At 42.4% G+C, this 18,992-nt stretch overlaps 1 protein-coding gene across 7 annotated transcripts in view; it reads left to right on the top strand.

Annotated features, from left to right (window-relative positions):
* Positions 1 to 18,992, top strand: part of PSPC1 (paraspeckle component 1) — a 72,695-nt gene that overhangs the window by 22,200 nt on the left and 31,503 nt on the right. The window lies entirely within an intron of this gene.

Raw genomic sequence — 18,992 nt, 5'->3', positions numbered from 1 at the left:
GGATGAGCCGGCCACAGGGGCGAGGGGTGGGGATGAAGGGGCAGGACTTCCCGGGCGGAAGGCATGCTCGGCTCTGCCGCTCCAGCCCCTTTCGGCCGAGCAGCCAGGGAAGTCGAGCCAGGCGTGGCGGCGGCAGCGCTGCTTCTCCGGTCGCCCGGTCCTCTCCTGCCTCCTGCGCCGATGTTCCCCGCTGCGACGGAAGGCAGTCGCTTGGCTAGGGAGGCTCGGCCGAAAGCGGCTGGAGCGGCAGAGCCGAGCACGCCTTCCGCCCAGCGATTGTTCCGCTGCCGCCAGCATGGCCTGGCTGGCAGCGGAAAATGTAACGGAGCCCACGGGGGATTCGCCTTCCTCCCACCCGCAGCCGAGACTGATTGTGGGCTCCTTCGCAACCTCGGAGAGCTTCCGGGGCATGAAAGCTCACGAAAACCAGGAAGCTCTCCGAGGTTGCGAAGGAGCCCACGATCAGTCGGCTGCCGGCGGGAGGAAAGCGAATGCCACGGGGCTGGGCTCGGCTCCCCCCTCGGCTCCCCCCCTTACCAGCCCCGCCGCGGAAGGCTCCATTCTGTTCCCTGCCGGCCCGATTGAGCGGCCGGCGGTCTCCATTCAGGGAACAGAATAAAAAAAATTTTTTTTAAAAAAAATTTTTTTTAAAAAATAATATTTTAATATTTTATTTTTTAAATAATATTTTTTGAAAAACCGCGTTGCAGCGTTTCGCGCTAATCGAGAACGCGCAAGTCGAGGGACCACTGTACTTAAAGATACAGATAAAAGCACTTAGTGCACATACAAACACACATAAATAAATTGAAGGCATGATTTGTTACAGTTATCCATGACTGTGGAATATTCAGAGCCATATTTGTTGCTTTTGTATTGCTGAAGTTTTTTGTCCAGAAATCAACTCCCATATCATAAACATAAATTTTGAAAATATTAAATCTCAAAATTGAATTAATAGAGATAATAGTTTCTTATTGAAATGTAACAATATATTTAAATAAAACTTTAATTACATTACCTCTCTAATAATATAAATGCATTTCTATAATACTTTTTGTTGAAAGGGATATAAACTAAATATTTATTTTTGGACTAAGATGTACCGGAGTATAAGACGCACCTTAGTTTTTGGGGAGGAAAATGAGAAAAAAAAATCTGTTTACCAGCATCCATCTGGCTAAAGTCTTTAGCAAACAGCTTGGAACAGGTGTATTAGCCTTGCAAAGCTTCATTTGAGAGATTGTTTTCAGCCTTGAAAGCTCCGTTTCAGAGGCTGCTTTTTCAGCTTTGCAAAGCTCCATTTGAGAGTTTGTTTTCAGCCTTGCAAAGCTTAGTTTCAGAGGCTGCTTTTTTAGCTTTGTAAAGCTCCATCTGAGAGGCTGTTTCAGCCTCCGAAAGCTCCGTTTGAGAGCCTGGGCGGGGCTACATTCTGTGTATAAGACACACCCAGGTTTTTACTCTTTTAGGAGAGAAAAAGATGCTCTTATACTCTGAAAAATACGGTATCTAATGAGATTTTTGTTTTTCTATGTGTTTTTTGATTAGTTAAGTCATGCAGGTAAGCAAAAACAAGATACATATATGGTACATATGTTGAGTTGAAAAAACATTTAGAAATAGCAAAACAGCAAAACAAACTAGATAAAAAGGTCATTCTAGTAGCCCCTCTCTTTCTCCCTGCCATCTTTTTTCTCCCTAATCACTAATTGCTATTTGAATTCATCCAATGACTTGGGGTGAGCTACCAACAATACACTGACGATACTCAGCTGTATATCCACCCCATGTCAGCTCAGTGAAGCGGTGGAAGTGATGTAGCGGTGTCTTGAAGCCGTAACGGTCTGGATGGGACATAACAGGTTAAAACTCAACCCTGACAAGACTGAATGGCTGTGGGTCCTTCCAACTAAAGATGATTCCATCTCTTCATCTTTGGTCTTGTGGGGGAGAAACAATTTCCCCCTTGGATAGGGCTCGCAGCTTGGGTGTCCTCCTAGATCAGTGTTTCCCAACCTTTTTTGAGCCGCGGCACATTATTCACATTTAAAAAATCCTGGGGAACATTGAGCGGGGGGGGAGGGGTGTGTGTAAAAAAAAGTTTGGACAAAAAATATCTCTCTTCCTCCCTTTCGCTCTATTTTTCTCTCTCCCTCTCTCTCTCTCTCTCTCCCTTCCCTCCTCTTTCCCCTCGCTCTCCATCTCTCTTTGTTTCTCCCTTCCTCCCTCTCTTTTTTGCCCTCCTTCTCTCTCCCTCCTTCTCTCTCCCTCCCTCTCTCTGTCTTTCCCTCACCCTCCTTCCCCCCTCTTTCTCTCTCTCTCTTGCTTGCTTTCTCTCTCTTGCTGTCTTTCTCTCTTTCACTCTTCCCCCTCTTTCTCCCTCTCTCTTTCTCTCTCTTGCTATCTCTCTTTCTCTCTCTCTCTTTTGCTTTCTCTCTTTCTCTCCCCCCTCTCCCTCTCTCTTGCTATCTCTCTTTCTCTCTCTCTTTTGCTTTCTCTCTTTCTCTCCCCCTCTCTCTCCTTCTTTCTCTCCCCCCTCTCTCCCTCTCTCTTTCTCTCTCTCCCTCTCTTGCTATCTCTTTCTCTATCCCCCCTCTCTCTCCCTCTCTTGCTATCTCTTTCTCTCCCCCCTCTCTCCCTCTCTCCTTCTCTCTCTCCCTCTCTTGCTATCTCTTTCTCTCTCTTTCTATCCCCCCTCTCTTCCTCTCTCTTTCTCTCTCCCTCTCTTGCTATCTCTTTCTCTCTCTTTCTATCCCCCCCCTCTCTCTCTCCCTCTCTTGCTATCTCTTTCTCTCTCTTTCTATCCCCCCTCTCTTCCTCTCTCTTTCTCTCTCTACCTCTCTTGCTATCTCTTTCTCTCCCCCCTCTCTCCCTCTCTTTCTCTCTCTCCCTCTCTTGCTATATCTTTCTCTCTTTCTCTCCCCCCTCTCTTCCTCTCTCTCCCCCTCTTTTGCTATCTCTTTCTATCCCCCCTCTCTTCCTCTCTCTTTCTCTCTCCCTCTCTTGCTATCTCTTTCTCTCTCTTTCTCTCCCCCCCTCTCTCTCCCTCTCTTGCTATCTCTTTCTCTCTCTTTCTATCCCCCCTCTCTTCCTCTCTCTTTCTCTCTCTACCTCTCTTGCTATCTCTCTCTCCTTCTTTCTCTCCCCCCTCTCGCTTTCTCTCTCTCCCTCTCTTGCTATCTCTTTCTCTCTCCCCCCCTCTCTCTCCCTCTCTTGCTATCTCTTTCTCTCCCCCCTCTCTCCCTCTCTCCTTCTCTCTCTCCCTCTCTTGCTATCTCTTTCTCTCCCCCTCTCTCCCTCTCTCTCTCCCTCTCTTGCTATCTCTTTCTCTCTCTATCCCCCCTCTCTTCCTCTCTCTTTCTCTCTCTACCTCTCTTGCTATCTCTTTCTCTCTCTTTCTCTCCCCCCTCTCTCTCTCTCTCTCCCTCTCTTGTTATATCTTTCTCTCTCTTTCTCTCCCCCCCTCTCTTCCTCTCTCTATTTCTGTCTCTCCCTCTCTTGCTTTCTCTTTCTCTCCCCCCTCTCCCCCTCTCTCTTTCTCCCAGTATCCGTGGGGCGACGGCAGGGTGATCAGCTTGAGGCGGAGCTCCAGAACGGAGGCACAGACGGCGGTGGCTAGAAGCCATACATTTCTGGCGTTGCGCTGGGCATGGACATGGGGCTTGAGCCTCCGTCCTGGTCCAGCCAGCAGGCAAGTGCCAGCCACGCAATTCCAGCATTTCCAGCCGCCGCCGTCGGTGCCTCTGTTCCTCTGTTCCGGAGCTCCGCCTCCGGAACAGAGGAACAGAGGCACCGACGATCACCCTGACGTCGCCCCACGGCTACTGGGAGAAAGAGAGAGGGAGAGTGGGGGAGAGAAAGAGAAAGCAAGAGAGGGGGAGAGAGAGAGGGACCACCCTGCCACCGCCCCACGGCATGGCTCCTGCCCGCTGCCGCCGCCATCACCCTCCCCCTGCGCACCGCCCTCCCGCTGCCGCTGCCCTCCCACCAAGCCCCAAAGCTCACCTGCTGACAGGGAAGCTCCAGCCGGGCGGGGCGCCGCAACTGCTTGAAAACTTGGAAGGCGCAAAGAAGCAAGCTCAGCTTCCGGTCTCAGAACTTTTTTCTCTTCGAAAAAAGTTACGAGGCCAGAAGCTGAGCTTATTTCTTCACGGCACACCTGACCATGTCTCGCGGCACACCAGTGTGCCGCGGCACACCGGTTGGGAAACACTGTCCTAGATATACAGCTGAGGCTAGAGCAACATCTCTCATCTGTGGCTAGGCGGGGCTTTTGCACAAGTTTGTCTTATATACTAGTTGCGGCCCTACCTTTCTCCAGGAGGTGCTCTGCACAGTCATTCACACCCTCATCACCTCTCGTCTTGACTATTGCAATGCACTCTACATGGGGCTACCCTTGAAGAGCGTTTGGAGATTTCAGCTGGTGCAAAATGCAGTGGCGCACACAATAATGCAAATTGAAGAGTATTAATGTTTTTGTTATTTGGATTAGGGTGTATGCACATTATATTATAAAATTACTGTATGCTTGATGAGGGCATAAAGAGGATGATGTTCAGCGATAACGGATAAAAAGAAGTGTGAGGGTAAAGCCTTTAAAGTCTTTAATAGCCACTCTGCGGCCCTTGGGAATGGGCAGCATACAAATTTAAATAATATATAAATATAAATGAATAAATGATAAATGGTGGAAGAGAGGGAGATTGAGTGATTTCAGTTATTAGACTTATTCGTATTTAATTATCAGATATTTTGTCAAGTTGTATTTTGTGTATTGCATCTTTTAGGAACTTCTGTTAAGGTGAGTGGTTATTGTGCATTTGATCTAAATTGTGGCATGTCTGTCAAAAGTACTCATACATATATAGATTGATCATCTTGACAACTTGCCCAGGTATGTATGCTTTTAGATTTGTGGTTTTCTTGCATTTTTGAGTGCTTTTATAGGAAGTCCTCAGCTTCTACAACCATAACTAAGCCCAGAATTAAGTGACCAATTATAAGATTACTACTTTGTAATTTACATTTGACAGCTTTCTGACAAATTGACGATTAGTATCATCGTTCTTGCTAAGGGAATTGTTAAATATCAAAAGTGCAGTTTGCAGACAGTGAGCTCAGTGGATAGATAAATAAACAGCTCCTACTTAATGTAAAATAGGAGAGTGTATTTTGAGTTGCTGAACTGTAACTCTTATTATTCCTCACTAATGGTTTGTTGTGGTTTGAATTTGTGGGGATTTTAAGTTTAGCAAAATCTGAAAAATCTGGTATTAATCCACTTGCAGTTTAAATGATGAAAGAAACCTGATGATAAAGTATTACCGTTATGAAATTATGAATTCATACCATTATGAAAATAATTGTAATTGGCTTCCATATCCATTTTTATGACTTCTGAAAATGATCCACATTACAAAGCACTTCATGGATAGATTTTTATTCTATTTAGCAGTGCTAGATTATTACATTCTTTTTCAAGACCAGCATTTTGGGGTTAAATATTACTACTGTTTAAATATTTTTAAAAGAAATTAATAGATGGCACAAACCATGAATCTAACTTACATTATTTTTAATTGTATTGTGTGCAAAATATTTAGTGATAATTTACAGCTTCATTTCTGTGAAATGTAATACATCAGAAAAGAAATTGTTCTTACAATGTCTCATTCTTGATGATGTAAGTGTATTCCTTAGACATATTAGACATATTTTAGTACACTATAAGATATTGGCATATGTTGACCCAAGATTAATTTAGGATTTATACAAGAGCTATATGTAATGTGTAATAATTATCATATGATGTTTCTATAAAACATTATCTAATGTAATTTTTACATAACTTGCAGACAATAATTTGCGGGTAATAACATTACCTAATAACTTGCAGGCCATATACAACACTGTTACAGCTTTCAGAACACTAACTATGATTTGCCAGCAAATGATGCCTTATTTTCTGCACTTTTGTTGGAAATATATGGGTTGTCTTAGAGTCTTCGGAGAGGGGGAGCATACCAATCTAATAAATAAATAAATAAATAAAAATAATAAAAGAAAAAAACATGTGACCTCTCTAACTACCATATCATTTCACACCTTTTGCAGCATTAGGAATTAATTTGAATGAATAAAATGAAAGCCTGATTACAAAATAGTTTTTAGTAATATTAAATCTATTAATTGTTTTGAGAAAGTATAGACATGCACACCATGTAAGTACCCACTAAGGGCAATAATTTTATTATCTGTGCTCATGCACTAACTCTACAATCCCTGGGAAATAACTGCTTGAGTTAATATGGTACAAGCAAGGAGTGACGTATTTTGGAGAGTGCATGGGCTGCATATTACCAGATTTTAAGTGTCAGATTGGTGACATAAGATTTGGTATTGTGACAACAGTTTGTGTTTTGTAATACTGTTTGTATTTATTTTTTTACATACTTTATATGTTGAATGTAGTTGCAATATTTAGGGAGATTTACATTTTAATTCTTGTATACAATAGATTCAACCTTTTTTTAATAGCAAAAATACATAACTCAGTAACTTGAATTATTCCTTCCATATTGTGTTTGTTTTCAATTTAAAAGGAAACCTCATTTATAGGTAAATTTCCCTCTCAATTGGGTTTGTAATAACTGGAATGTATTTTATTTATTGCAATTATATTTTGCTGCCATCCAAAAAGCGGACTCTGCCCCTGTGGGAATAACGCTAGGATGATGATGATCCTGATCCAAATACACATTGCCAGTTATATAACTTTGTAGTTATACCAGTATCGTTCTGTCTTGTAACTTTTTCATTTGCGTGATATATAATCTGAACATTATTGTCTGAATGCTTATTTGGTTTGATAATATATTGTAATGGTTACACAATATAAAAGAGATGAAACAGCAATACTGTATATTTTATATAATGTACAAATTTTGTACCAGTCTAGTACAGTGGTAGCATGACGCAATAAAAATAATTAGATGTTTTTCTAAGTAACATTCGCTATTTTATTCCCAAAGCTTGGATACCTTTCCGTTTTATGTAGATCTTGCATACATTTGCTTTTACAATGGTAAGTATACTTCTTTACTTGGAACGTTTATAAGATACCACGTAAGGAACGTTAGAAGTGGATTGTTAGACACTTCTAACTCTTAAAATAATACCCTCCCTCCGAAAAAACCTCTGCTTAGACTCTTTTCCCATCATATTGGAAACATTTAAATCCAGTAACTTTACCCTCCTGCTGAATCTCATTAACAATTTTATTAATTCATCCACTTGATTAGTCTTTAATTTTCTATATGGTATTTTAACGAAGATTCTAAATATAATAACCAATGTAAGGTATTAAGAATTATTTCATCAGCATTAGCATATAATACATTGAAAGGTATTTGAGGACTTAATAAAAATTATCAGTGAAATTATTCTGATAGCAAAATATTCCCCACGATGTGGGGGAAAGGGGGTGTTATGTTGACAATTATCAATAATAATTTTGCTTCAAATTCATCTGCAAGAAATTAGCTTTTAAGTTCATTTCCCAACGAAGAGAGCATATACTTTAAAATCTTGCTTAGTGGGCATCTTGCTTAGCGGGCTGGCTTTCACAATAATTTAACAACTATATTTTTGAATTTTTTTCCAACCGGCAATTGATAATTTAATTATCAAGAAATTTTGAATTTATTTCTGAGTTCTTAATTTAAATACACATTGCTTAAAATTTAGCATTTTTAGCTATTTTTTTAAATGACTCCAAGAAAATGACATTTGTATTCTGTTTCCAAACAAGACGTTTTCTAATTTTGCACATTCGCTAAAGTGTGCCTATCATATTTATTATTGATGATGATGATGATGATGATGATTATTATTTATTTTTGTATGCCACCCTTCTCCGAAAACCCAGGGCGGCTCACAGAATAAATATAGAAACAAAGCGTACAAAACAAATCTAATACATTAAAAAACTACAGCTAAAACCCCTATATATTACTCAATCAGACAATCCAATTACAGTGATCCCCCGCTCGTTGCGAGGGTTCCGTTCCAGGACCCCCCACAACGAGCGGGTTTTCGCGAAGTAGCGCTGCGGAAGTAAAAACACCATCTGCGCATGCGCAGATGGTGTTTTTACTCCCGCAGCACTAGCGAGGAGCCGAAGATTGGGGTTCCTGTTTTAAAACGTCGCCGCCGGCATTGGGCGGCTTGCCAGCACCCCCCCAAACCCCCAGGTTTGGGGGGCTGCTAGGAAGCCGCCCATGCCGGCGGCGACGTTTTAAAACAGCCGCGCGGCTTTCCAATGAGTCCCGAAGACAAACGTCAAACTTCCGCGTTTGTCTTCGGGACTCATTGGAAAGCCGCGCGGCTGTTTTAAAACGTCGCCGCCGGCATGGGCGGCTTGCCAGCACCCCCCCCGAACCCGGGTGAGCAGCGAGCAAACGGCGGGTGGCCGGGCGAAGGGCGGGCGAGCAGCGAAGGGCGGGCGAGCGGGTGCTGGGGAGGGCTTCTCGCTCTCCCGCCAGCAAGAGGGGGAGCGAATGGCGTGGGCAGGCTGCGGACAAGCCGTTCGCTCGGGCCGCTTCCCAGCTGAGTACTCAGCTGGGAAGCGGCCCGAGCGAACGGCGTGGGCGGGAGAAGGGCGCGCGAGCCGCGGGCACGCGGGCAGGCAGGCTGCGGACAAGCCATTCGCTCGGGCCGCTTCCCAGCTGAGTACTCAGCTGGGAAGCGGCCCCAAGCGAACGGCGTGGGCGGGAGAAGGGCGCGCGAGCTGCGGGCGCGCGGGCAGGCAGGCTGCGGACAAGCCGTTCGCTCGGGCCGCTTCCCAGCTGAGTACTCAGCTGGGAAGCGGCCCGAGCGAACGGCGTGGGCGGGAGAAGGGCGCGCGAGCCGCGGGCGCGCGGGCAGGCAGGCTGCGGACAAGCCGTTCGCTCGGGCCGCTTCCCAGCTGAGTACTCAGCTGGGAAGCGGCCCCAAGCGAACGGCGTGGGCGGGAGAAGGGCGCGCGAGCCGCGGGCGCGCGGGCAGGTAGGCTGCGGACAAGCCGTTCGCTCGGGCCGCTTCCCAGCTGAGTACTCAGCTGGGAAGCGGCCCGAGCGAAGCGGCAGCAGCGAGGAGTTTGCTTGGGCGGTGGGGAAACTCCTCGCTGATGCCCGCCAAGAGGGGGAAGACCTAGGGAAGCCGCCCAGCAGCTGATCTGCCCAGCGCCATCTACGCATGCGTGCCCATAGAAAAAAAGGGCACGCATGCGCAGATGGTGTTTTGACTTCCGGGTTCAAAAATCGCAAATTAGCCTGTTCGCAATGGTCGGGAACGCAATAACCGGGGGATCACTGTACACCATGCATCACATTTATTAGTCGGGGGTGGCAAGATATAATTGCCCCAGGCCTGGCGACATAGGCGAGTCTTAAGTCTCTTGCGGAAGGCGAGGAGGGTGGGGGCAGTACGAATCTCTGGGGGGCCCCACAGAGAAGGCTCTTCCCCTAAGCTCCACCAAATGACATTGTCTGGTTGATGGGGCCTGGAAAAGGCCAAATCTGTGGGACCTAACCGGCCGCTGGGATTTATGCGGCAGAATTATTTGAGCTAGTTATTTTTTCACAATATGCACAAAAATGAGAGTTGCTGTTGAGTTTCTATTTACAATGATATTCTTTATTTGCTCATTTCTTAGGTCACATTTTAACATATGGCAGCCATTATGTATGTGAATATAGATTAAGTACAAGTATTACGAAGTTATAGCTAATGATGCCTTCAATTTTAAAAAAGTATTGTAGCAATTTGGCATGTAAATTGATAGAAAAACTAATGTTTATTTTGTTTCAGATAAATTTGAGAAAAAAATTTAAGTACCTGAATGCTTCCATTATTTTTCTTTTCATGAAAATTATACTGGGGTTTTTTTGTCTGATAAAATTGTAGTCTTTCTACCTTTAAATGCAACACACAGTAATAGATTTTGTATTATTAGTTGTGAGGAAATTATGCTGTATATTTTTAGAATGTAGGTGACTGAAAACTTATTTCTATATTGTGAATTTATTATGTACAGTATATTTCCCTGTGTGATGGGTATATTATTGCAGTTAGATTAAAAGCCTTACAGTCCGAGTGATGACACTATAGGGTTTTGATATACAGTGATACCTTGTCTTACAAATTTAATTGGTTCCGGGACGAGGTTGGCAAGGTGAAAAGTTTGTAAGATGAAACAATGTTTCCCATAGGAATCAATGGAAAAGCAATTAATGCGTGCAAGCCCAAAATTCACCCCCTTTGCCAGCTGAAGCGCCCGTTTTTGCGCTGCTGGGATTCATCTGAGGCTCCCCTCCATAGGAAACCCCACCTCCGTACCTCCGTGTTTTTGCGATGCTGCAGGGGAATCCCAGCAGGGGAATCCCAACATCACAAAAACGGGCGCTTCGCTGGCAACGGAAGTCCGGAGGTGGGGACTTTAGTGTTTTTGCGATGCTGTGATTTCGCTGAGGCTTCCCTCGCTGGGAAACCCCACCTCCGGACTATTTATTTATTTATTTATTTATTTATTTACTTACTTTATTGGATTTGTATGCTGTCCCTCTCCGGAGACTTCTGTTGCCGGCAAAGCGCCCGTTTTTGCGATGCTGGGATTCCCCTGCAGCATCGCAAAAACGCGGAAGTCCGGATGTGGTGTTTCCCATGGAGGGGAGCCTCAGGGGAATTCCCAGCAACGTAAAAACGGGCGCTTCGCTAGAAACAGAAGGTCCGGAGGTGTGATTCCCCAACAAGGGGAGCCTTCGCCTGGCAACGGAAATCCGGAGGCGGGGCATCCCAGCGGTGGCGGCAGGTTCGTAAGGTGAAAATAGTTCAGAAGAAGAGGCAAAAAAAAATCTTAAACCCCGGGTTCATATCTCGAAAAGTTCGTATGACGAGGGGTTTGTAAGACGAGGTATCACTGTACTTGGTTTCTTAGATTTCACAATATTGTATCACCATATATTTTTCATATTATTCAGGATATTCTCTCTTGGATTTATGCAAGCATATATGGATAGACCACATTTAGCAATGACAATTGGGTCATCAAACAAGGTGATTGCTAAGTGAAGCCATCCCTGGGCTTACAGTTTGACTTTAGCTTTCCTTTGTTTTATAGATCTGTAATGGTCATAAATGCAAAGATGGATTGCTGAATTCTGAGAATTACATAATATCAGTGTGTATTTTTTTGAATACAGTGATCCCTCGAGTTTCGCGATCTCGATCCTCGCGAAACGCTATATCGCGATTTTTAAAAAAATATTAATTTAAAAAAACAACCACTTCCGTGTTTGGCTTCAGGACTCAGCTGGGAAGCGGCGCGGCTGTTTTAAAAGGTTGCAGCCGGCCTGGGGGGCTTCCCAGCACCCCCCCGAACCTCCAACCCGGGTTCGGGGGGGTGCTGGGAAGCCCCCCAGGCCGGCTGCGACCTTTTAAAACAGCCGCACCGCTTCCCAGCTGAGTCCTGAAGCCAAACGCCAAAGGCGAACTTCCGCGTTTGGCTTCAGGACTCAGCTGGGAAGCGGTGCGGCTGCTTTAAAAGGTCGCAGCCTGGAGACCGCTAAGGATATCGCTCTGGGAGAGGGGGCAACTGCCCGGTTAAAAGCAAGAATCCACCCCCTAGCCAAACGGCTTTTTTCCTGTTTAGCGCTCGAACGCCGTGCTAAACAGGAAAAAAGCCGTTTGGCTAGGGGGTGGATTCTTGCTTCTTAACCGGGAGCAGTTGCCCCCTCTCCCAAAGCGATGTTCCAAAGCGGTCTCCGGGAAGCGACCAAGGGAAAGGCAGTCGCCTGCCTTTCCTTCAGCTCTAAAGAAGCGGCAACTGCCCTGCCTTCCCCCAGCCAGTTAACCGAGCGCTTCAAGTTAACCGGCTGGGGAAGGCGGGGCATTTGCCTCCTCTTTCAAGCTGAAGGAAAAGCAGACGACTGCCTTTCCCTCGGTCGCTTCCCGGAGACCGCTTTGGAACATTGCTTTGGTTGCTCCTGCCTCTCCTGCAGCGGAGAGAGGCGGCAAATGGCCAACCCTTCCCCCAACAGCTTAGCTGAGTGCTTCGGGAAGGTGCCGCCTGTCTTCGCTGTAGGAGAGGCAGGAAGCCCCCCAGCAAGCCCCCCAGGCCGGCTGCAACCTTTTAAAACAGCCGCGCCGCTTCCCAGCTGAGTCCTGAAGCCAAACGCGGAAGTTCGCCTTTGGCGTTTGGCTTCAGGACTCAGCTGGGAAGCGGTGCAGCTGTTTTAAAAGGTCGCAGCCGGCCTGGGGGGGCTTCCCAGCACCCCCCCAAACCCCCAACCTGGGTCTTCCCGGCCGCCCACGCAAAGGGGAAACCCCAGCTCCTCGCTGATGCCCGCCACTCGCCCGCCCGCCAGCAAGAGGGGGAAGACCCAGGGAAGGTTCCTTCGGCCGCCCAGCAGCTGATCTGCTCGGTAGCGTAGCAGCAGCGAGGAGCCGAATCGGGTTTCCCCTTTGCGTGGGTGGCGGGGAACGCAAACTCCACCATCTACGCATGCGCGGCCATAGAAGAAAAAAAGGGCGCGCATGCGCAGATGGTGTTTTTACTTCCGCAACCCTACATCGCAAAAAATCGATTATCGCGAGGGGTCTTGGAACGGAACCCTCGCGATAATAGAGGGATCACTGTATATTATAAACAAATGTAAACAGAACTGGAAATCCAAATAATATATAAAATTCAGTGTGGATAAAGAAAGTTCCTAATTATTTTTATGTAACTCCATATTTGGTTTAGAAAATTAAAAGATGCTGTGAAAATTTATTAACCTAGAATTTATACACATATCAAATTTAAATGATATATTTATTTTAAAGATTTTGTTAAAGCAATATAAGAAAAAGTACAACATAGTTTATTTAATTGCTTAGTATTTTTCAAAATAAGGGCAAATCCAGTGATTGAATCTATTGTGGATACTGCTGCCTGCTGAAGATTTAATTTGTACAGGTAAGCAAAGGCAATATAAGGAGCTTGCTAGTAAATCCTTAAATTGTTACTATGAAATAAACATTTTGTTATAGTTAAGTAGAACTATGCATGCATACTTCATTTTGGGAGAGAATAAGAGGAAGCATGTTGTGCTTCATTATTTTGCAATTTTTTTGTCATTTCAAAATCTTCATTTAATATTTTGAAAGGAATTTGAAATAAGATACCACATCCACAGTGGCAAAAATTATTTTAGTATTTTGTTTAAGAAAGGGCATAAATGATTGGAACTATATAAATTTTGAATCTTGGTGCTATTTCTAACAGCATAAGTAAAATAAAATACAAATGTTAATAGTTACCAGCTAGCAATCGCTTCTCAACTGTAATTCGAAGAAAATAAGCTTTACAATATGGGATAAATGTAGAATTACTGAGACAATGCCTAAAACACCTATATGCTTAGTAGATGATACTTTTATTTTTATTGATATAACTTTCAACATTATTTTGAAGAGTGCAAAATTTCACGTCAGCTTTAATTCTTGCCATTGCATGATTTTTTATGTTGCCTGAATGGAATGCTAATTGTTCAGCTGAAAACATGGATTTTAATCAATTTTATATGTTGCACACCACAATCATCTTCTAGGGAAAATACCTCTGTAACCTCGGGAAAGGATGATATATATATTTCTATATTGAAATCTTTACATTAGTTTAAATATTAGAATATTTATATGAGTTTAAGCATTTGTTTGGGCTTCATTGGTTACTAGTATTTCAACATTTGGCTGTGTAATTTTGTCATGGATGTTCTATTTAAAAATATTCTTTATTGCGTTGGATAAAATAGAAAATTATAGATACAATTCAAAGCACCTTTTCTGTTGTTCACTTAATTTTTAGATCATATTTGTGCTCTAATACTCATATGTAGCTCTATTGGCCTGAGAAGTTAGTATGATTTTCTTTTTTTAAAAAATTCAATATAAATAAAAAGAGCAATATGTTCAAAATCCATATAAAGTATATGTTGTCTGGTTACAATTCTTTTGAGTAACATTCATCATAGTAATAATAATATTCTACAATAGTAATCTCATAATAACAGTTCTTTTACTAATAAATCCAAATAAATAAATAAATATTAATACCTATTAATTATTAATAGCAATAAAAATTAATAAGTTGCAGTAAACAACCCTAATAGTAAAATTAACCTTTCTCTTGTAATTTTTGAAGTTCTAACTCCTGTTTCTCTCATCCAACTATCGATAGAGCAGATCCCATACCTCAAAATATTCAGTGTCTTCCTTTTTAATTTCAAATGTTAGTTCATTACTGCACATTCTAAAAATTTCCTTATCTTTTCTTCTGTGAGGATCTCTTTGCCCTTTGCCAGAACACGATTCTGGCCGCTGTTAACATATGTATTATTTAGTATGCATTTCTTTTACTTTATTTGTCTGGTGGTATGATACCCAACAGAAATGTTTCCTGTTTTAGATCTATATATTCCTTTATTGTTTTTTCTACCCAGGTGTGTATTCTGGTTCAGTATTTTTTTGCTTTGGGACATGTCCATCACATGTGATAGTACAAGCTTGGGATTTGGTTGCATTTCCAACACTTGGCAGACATGTTCTTAAACATTCTATCTAATCTTCCTGGTGGGAAGTTCCATCTATAAAACATTTTGTATAAGTTTTCTTTGTATGCAGTGGATGTTGTCAATTTATAGTTTCTGTCCCACAACTTTTGCCATTTGTCCAATTCTATGGAATACCCAAAATTTGTAGCCTATGCTAACATAGGTTTTTTTATTTGCTCCTCTTCCATTCTAATAGTCAAATAATTATAGAATTTGTAAATCAGTTTCTCCTCCAGTTTTATTAAAACTCGATATAATTCTGTTGGTTCTTTATAAAAACCATAGACAGTATTTTAACATCTTTATACTATCTGGATTGTATCTACATGCGGCCACCATGCTAAATTTATACCTTGGCTATTCAATTCCTGTTTCTTTTTCAATTTCCCCTTCCCATTTAAAATACCTTTGTATTTTACAATTTTTTCCAATATCCATCACATTTATTAGTGCCTCCATCATGGAGAGCCAAAGGGGTATTTTCAAATAGTGTTTTTCCTTGATTTCCTTGCTACCCATATTGCAGATAAGGCATTTTTAATGTGGTGTCCCTGAAAGGATTTACTGTATTTTTCAGAATCTAAGACGCACCTTCCCCCCCCCCCCCCAAAAAAAAACAAGGGTGGAAATGTCAGCATGTCTTATACACTGAATATTGCCAGTTTTGGCCTCCAGAAGCCATGCCCCGCAACCCATTTTTGCAAAAGATGGGCCCATTTTCACAAAAATGGGGTGCAGAGGAAGCCTGCAGAGTGCTCCTAAGGGGCGGGAGAAGGCAAAACACCCTAGTTTTTGCAAAAGGAGGGTGAAATAATGGGCCGGGGGTTTTTTTGTGCAAAAAAAGTGCTTTGCCTTTCCCCACTCTGCAGGCTTCCCAAACAGTCTGCATGCCCTGGTTTTGTTTGTTTTTTTGGAGGGGGGATGAAAAATAGACCATTTTTTCCCCAAACACTATGTTTTTGCCTTTTCTCAACCCTCTAGGAGCACACTGCAGGTTTCCTAAAACCCCTGCATGCCCCGTTTTTGAAAAAAAAATGGGTGAAAAATGGGCTGTTTTTTGCAAAAACTGGTGATTTTTCCTTTTAATTACCCCATCTAGCATCACTGGAGGAGGAATTCTGGGAGTTGAAGTCCACTAATGTTAAAGCTATCAAATTTGAACCCTGGAGTTAGGGGTGCAAGAGTCTTCAAACTTGACAAGTTAAAGCTGTCAGGTTTGAAGTTTATAAAAAGTGTACATGGTAATAACAGTATTCTGCACTGATATTTTATTAAATAATATGGTACTAGACTATTTGTTACACTGGTATTTTATAAAATAATACAGTACTACACCATTTGATTCAGAATCATTTTTTCCTTGTTTTCCTCCTCTGAAATCTAGGTGTGTCTTATACTCATAAAAATATGGTATGCTTTGTATTTCTCATACCATAGAAAGACATGCCATCCCAGTTGTAAATCGTGTCCCTCTAATACCAGTAATCTTCTATGTCTCAAAGTTATCCATTCTTTTAGCCAGGTAAGGGCAGCTACTTGATATCATAAGTCCCAATTTGGCAACCCAAAACCGCCTCTATTGATAGAAGTTATTCCTTCAAAAAATTCTTGTCGAAACGGTTCAAAAATAATGGTTGTGGCTTTCCTCTATCTCAGCTCTTTTTTCTTATGATGAAAAGCATTATCTGGGGGAGGAAATTAAGACCCTATTGCAGCTTCCATTGGCTGATCCCCCAGTAGCAGCTTTGATATCCTCTGCGATTCTCCCTTTGGAGATTTTGGAAGGCTTAAAGCCAGAGGACTGGGTTGCTGAATCAGGTTAGTTGACCACTTGGTCCTTCAGAGGAGCTGCAGCCATGTCCTTTTTTCAATTGGATGTCTATAATGTGGATCAAATAGTTGCAGGCCAGGGTGGCACCTGAAGAGGCTAGAATGCGCCAAGACCTGAATAAACTGTTGGCGGCCGTTGAATTTTCGGAAGATGCCACTCTTAATTCCGCCTTATTTGCATCACGTGATGGCCTCCAATATTTCCTCCTGCAGGCTCTTAAGGCTCCACCAGTGGCAGGCAGACATAAAATCTAAATTGTGCCATGCCATCTCTCCCTTCAAGGGTGGCAGTCAAATTGGTCCAGCCTTAGATTCAGTTGTGGTTAAACGAAGGATAAGTGAAAGGTGTTACCAAGTCTCCATCACAGGTTTGAATGCTGTCTGGCTCCCTATTTGTGCTGGCAGCCCTTTCAGCAGAATACGGCCTTTGGCAGACCTTTTGGCAGGACACAGCCTTTGGTGCCCCCATTTACCAGAGGTCCTATTATCAGGGGGCTGACAGGGCCCAGGATAAGCCATTTGGCAGGGACACAAGGGCAAACAGTTCAGTCAGGCAAGGCAGCCATTTAGAAGCACCAGTTCCAGGGGTTTCCACAAGTCAAAGTGACTCCCAGACATGCCCTCCCATCAGTGGTCACCTACAACATTTCACCGACCAGTGGGAAGTCACTACCACAGACTCCTGGGTCCTCTAAACGGTCAAGTTTGGCCTGAATATTGGAATTTGTTTGAACACCATAGAGACATTTTCTCCAATGTCCCACCCCTACCAATCCCCAGAGAGCTTGGGGTTAGAAGCCGAGATCTAACACCTGTTGGACATTTCTGCAATAGAAAAGGTCCTCATGGATCCGGAGGGTCTAGATTTTTTTCAATCATATTCCTAGTCTCCAGACAGAAGGGGAGGGGGGAGAGCCATGTTAGATTTGAAGCATCTCAACACCCACATAACGTACAGACAGTCTACGCCTGCGTGAAAAGAACTGAAGCAGATTAGAGCGAGAGGAACTGGGAAGGTGTGACCACATCTATTTATAACTCAGTCCCTTAGCAAGGACAGAAGTTAATCTCCCATACTTGGACTCTTCGCAGCACACATAGAAGAACATTCAGGTAAGCCAATATTATTTTTCTTCCATGGCCAGTTCTTTGTGGCATTCTCTAGAGTCAGTTCACCTGACAGCTTGATCATCCTCCAATCAGAGAACAAAAACAGGAATGTTGTTTACAGGAGGTCCTGAACAATTCATCTGAAGGATGAATTGAATGTCTACTCTATGCAAATATTGTCTTCATCTGTAACAGAAACTTAGCTTACCATCTCTAATGAAATAATACAACCCTTTTTAACAACTTGCTAATTTTCAAGCTTTAAGTATCAATTTATCAAGCTTCTTCACATAGGTTCGTAGTGAATTATGGGTATTTAGCTAGTCTATATATATAAAAGCGAAAACCACTGACACCATAATCACAAAATCTCTAGAAATGTAAAGCATACAAACTTGAAATTTCCCACATATGTTCCTCTTGCCTTCGAGGTGCTTGCTAAGAAAGGATTTTTCAAAATGACCATCAGAGCATTAGTATTTCCTATATAATTAATATGCTCTGGTGCTAAGAAATTCTACCCCTTCTTCCCACCTCAAAATAAATCTGTTCCAAGCCCCATCACATTGTTTTGTAGTGAAGCACTGGTATCCAGCTAGTAAATAATAAGGATGACAATGGGCATCCTTGTCTTGTGACTCTTGATATTAATGTTCTCTGTTATGTCCCCATTCACAAACACTTTTGGAGTCTGTTTGGTGCATATTGTCTTGATCATATTGATAATCCCCCCCCTTCCATATATTTTAGTTGTATCATGAATCACCAGTTCACATTGTCAAATGCTTTCTGTGCATTTTCCTTTTTAACAGAAGATTTTAAATATATCATAACTAAGTATATATAGCTAAGCATTAATTGAAAGGACTTATAAAATCTTATGTTGGTATATTTGACAGCATGAGAATTGTGTAGTTGTTTTTGCTAATTTCTGATTATTTTTATGAGCAGAATCCAGCAAGACTGGGGGATTTTTAGTTACGTGAATCAATTCTTTTTTATTATTATTTTAGTGGCTGCCCAACTGAAATACATATTATATTTATGTTGTAATACGATGTATATAACAAACATGTGCTATTTAAAGCAAATAATCATTTTTTAAAGAAATAGTTCATATCTTGATATTAACAATTCTTGTTCTTATAGTGGAGTTTATGCAGTGTGTTTTAGTGCAACATTTGCCATAGATCTCATGAATACTTTTAAATGTAATTGTAAATAATGGTATTATTGTCTATCCTAATTCTATGGTAGTTTTAATATTTTGGCAGTGAATATGTAAATTATAGATATATTTATTTTACATTAGAAAATTTCAGAATTGTAGAATATCTTTCCTCTTACTTTTTTACTATATACATTGTATATATAGCTGTATTCTGGGAAGAAAATAATGCCAAATAAGTAAATACA

Source organism: Erythrolamprus reginae, chromosome 4, assembly GCF_031021105.1.
Source record: "Erythrolamprus reginae isolate rEryReg1 chromosome 4, rEryReg1.hap1, whole genome shotgun sequence".
In the NCBI taxonomy this organism is placed as follows: domain Eukaryota; kingdom Metazoa; phylum Chordata; class Lepidosauria; order Squamata; family Dipsadidae; genus Erythrolamprus; species Erythrolamprus reginae.
Note: the sequence above shows the minus strand (reverse complement) of the source record. Positions and strands in the feature narration are given on the sequence as shown.